Below are 3,698 nucleotides of genomic sequence, written 5' to 3'. Positions count from 1 at the left end.
AATATTTATATAAATTATAAATTAAAGCATCAAAATTTCAATTGAATTTCGTAAAAACGATGTCGACAAAGACTTCAAACGCGTAGCGATCCTTTCCATTTAACACGCGTAGGATCCCCTAACATTTATGTTTATTCGCCAACTATAGCGCCCTACAATAATACGTTCCGAAAAATTCCGACTAGAAACGCGTTTACATGGAGGACCGTAGGAGAACGACCCGAGGGCTCCGAAAATACATCATCCGCCGCTGCCGTAACACAGCACTCTGGTACAGCTCCATATTTTAAGACGCGTCACAGGAACTGCATAAAAACACGGCGCAAGTATACACAGAGAGGCAGAGTGCAACGACGTGTTTCGGCCCCTGTTGAACGTTCCGCGTTATATCATTGGCTATGGGGGAAGTTGCGGCGACGAACGTTGGAATACGTGGGACGTATCTCGTGTGACGCGACCGGTGACACAACGCAATTGCAATGCCGGCTGTCAGTGTCGCGTTTATTAAGTCACACTTCGTCCCGGTTCAACGAAGCGCTGAATTTCTTTGAATCTGAACTGGCACGCGTCAACGACCACGGGATATGTTTACAACGTAAATTTAACGATATAAAATTACATATAACGCGGTTTTACGCAATTACATTTTCGTATTGAAAGCTACGCGTTGGAAGAGAACGCGTACGACACACATGTTACATTCAATCGTAGCTTTACACTTGTCCGGTCTTCTGTTAGCCCGTAAAGGAACTCGTGACTTTGTGTCCTCATTCGTGACTCGTTTGTCCGACAACCGAGTCGAAACAAAGCGGTTGACCCGTCCTTCGTGAAGTATATCCACGTTTATATTTCGTGAAATTTTTCATGTCTGTTCCGAGCTATACGATTTTCCGTTGACGAAACGAACGGTGACGACAAGGTTAACGACGCAGTGTAACGAACCGAGAATTTCGAATCCGATTATTCACCGCAAAAAAAAACCGGCCGCCATCGTGGCTCGCATCGAAAACGGCCACACGTTTGAACGATAGCGTCGAACATATGAAACTGAGATGCTGACTCACCGGTAGTCTGCTTATCCGATGATCCTTCTGCCTGTCACGTTGCACAGCCCATGCAAGTATTCCAATCACGGTCCTTTGCTTATTGGGAACTTCGATGAAACGTTCATGCAACGACGATAAAGAATAACATCTAATAGCACTGAACAAAGCACACTGGAAACACCGATTGATAACCACGCGGTTTGAAGCGTGCGTCTCGGTAATTTAACGGAAATCACAAAAACTCTCTACCGACCTGCACGGCACGGGATCCGACAGCCGACTGACTTCACGCGGATGCTGCGGCAAGCGTGTTGCCACGCGTCCCCTGCCACACGTCGCGCACATCCCCACCACTGCTCACTCTGTTTCACTCACTCGCGTCGAGACTTCCCTATAGCGCTCTCTCCTTCTAGATTCCCGTTTCTGCACGTGCGAGCAGCAGTTGACTCCAAGTCGTTTGAATTTTATCAAACACAAGAATTCGATTTTAACTGAATTTGCAGCAATTATTCGATTACAGTAATCGTTCAGACGAATAGAGTATCTTTCTAATGCATACTTTTAAGGTTAGATAAATCGGATTGCTGTGATTCACTCGGACACTTCCGTAACCTCTTCCGGCTAAATTTCTTTATAACTCGAAACACCACACTCGTTATGTACGAAGAGATATAAACGAATTAAATGCAGTGCAATAGAGATTTCATTATTTTAACGACGAACTTCTTTCCGACATGTATAAAGGAAGACATATTCACCAATTCGAGCGTCTACCTTCGAGATTATTCTACCGCAGATTCCAACCTCGAAAAATCGAATCAAATGATCGATTGGAACTTCTGGAACACTCGTACAAGTTCTGTTCGTACAGGTATCTCGCGTTCGGTCGAGTTCTCCCTCTTTCCCGCGTCCACGCTGCCCTCTATCCTCCTTTCCCCGCCTGTGGCCGCACTATTTTTCTCGCTCGGAGGTTTTTTTGCTCGCGAACACCCTTCGTGTCGTCTTCTCTTGCCGTTCGGCTCATTTCGCCCGCGTTTCTCGCGACGCCTCATTTTCTTCGTAATCGTTTCACTTTTTTCGCCCCTCCGGTTGCCCCCATAATAGCTTCCTACGCGGTTTGCTTTTCCATGCGCCGTCGTAAACGTCTCTGTTACTGATTCGTTTCATTTCGCCAACGCGCGTCTTTCGTTCCTCTACCCCCACTACTCCACAACTTGCTGCATCTTCCTCGTGCTCAACGATGGCGTTAGCGTGCTATTCTTGTCCATCTGGCTGCGAACACAACGGCGTGCATTTACACTCGTGCCAGAGACGTAACGTTCGCGTCGTTCCATTAGCATAAAGCCCTCCGTATTCCCGTAAGTATCAAAAATTCCGCTTGTAGACGCTTTCGGAGGAAACACGACGAGGTAGTCGCGGTACCGACGCTCCTTGTCTAGCTCGTTTCATTTTTATCGTTTCTCTCTTTCTCGAAGTACCGCGCGGCGTAAACGGCGAAAATCGAGAATTCTAAATTTAATTTTATTCGTTAACGAAACTTTCCTCGTCTGTACGATTTTTTCTCTAAAATTTTTTAAATCTTATCTCGCGCGAAAATCTTCGAATTCAACGACGGCCATAATTAATTTGCTCGCAATAAAGGAATATTTGAAAAGAGACGCGATTGCTGGAATTTAACGCGTTCGAAGCCGGGATTGGTTAAAAAGGCTACTTAAATCTCAACGGAGGGCGCTCGAATCGCAGTTATATTTAATCCGAAAGAGGCGTTCGCTGTAAATGAACATCCACGCGCAATTACCGGTCGCGTGGCGTTCCACGGTCGGCCATGGAAAAACTACGTTGCTTACGGGATTACGCGATGCTCCTCCGTTCATCCGGCTCGATAAAATCGTAAATACACGTTCACGGCCGCGCCAGAGAAAACGCTGGGATTTAACAGAACCGGCATGGCGGGGGTGTACATTCCGAAAGATTAGCAACAAAGAGACCCCTTTGTCAGGAACTTCCCGTTAAGCGACCATTTTCCCGCCCCTCCAATCCCCACTGCTTCTTTCCCGTCTCGCTTTTTCCACCCCTACTTGCTAATTCCCCGTCTACCCCGTTGCTCGTTCCGACTCGGTACACGCGCAACGTATAGGCGCCTCCATTTTTGGTGGTCGCTGAAATTGGGATAAATTTTATATTGGGCAGTGTGTCGAATGGTTACGATATATCGATGTTTCGTGAATCGATATTTTCTAGGGATGCATACAGGTCTATGTCACGTGTGATTTTGTGTGTATGTATTCGCGCGTGTGTGTGGCTGACATTTGGAGTTCATGTCATTCATGGGCCAAGGTGAGTAGTTTCATTTTTTAAATTCTTTTTCACATTTTAATATCGAATCATTTGATTGATATTTAGCTTTTCACATTTAAAATAAATTTTTACTCTTCTATTTTTGGGGTTAGGTTTATTTATTATGTGGTTAATTTAAGATTTTAAAAGAATATCTAATAATATATGATTAATATCGTATACAAAGTAAGAAATCAAATTTTGATATATAAATTTATACACTCAGGCCTGCAAACATTTATCTTCTGTCGTTATATCGTTAAGTACCATATTGATTATATACGAGGTAAAAATCATTTATACGGTACAATGCTG

General features: G+C 44.6%; 1 long non-coding RNA gene across 1 annotated transcript in view; it reads right to left on the bottom strand.

Moving 5' to 3' along the window:
* LOC108551954 (uncharacterized) overlaps window positions 1-1,311 on the bottom strand; it is a 155,357-nt gene extending 154,046 nt beyond the window's left edge. Inside the window, exon 1 of the long non-coding RNA XR_001890519.1 lies at window positions 1,065-1,311. This is a non-coding gene — a long non-coding RNA (uncharacterized LOC108551954). The remainder of the gene's footprint in view (window positions 1-1,064) is intronic.
* Window positions 1,312-3,698: the final 2,387 nt, after the last annotated feature.

Source organism: Eufriesea mexicana, unplaced genomic scaffold (assembly GCF_001483705.2).
Source record: "Eufriesea mexicana isolate 0111107269 unplaced genomic scaffold, ASM148370v2 scaffold5301, whole genome shotgun sequence".
Classification (NCBI taxonomy): domain Eukaryota; kingdom Metazoa; phylum Arthropoda; class Insecta; order Hymenoptera; family Apidae; genus Eufriesea; species Eufriesea mexicana.
The sequence above is the reverse complement of the archived record's forward strand: the minus strand, read 5'-3'. Positions and strand labels throughout refer to the sequence as shown.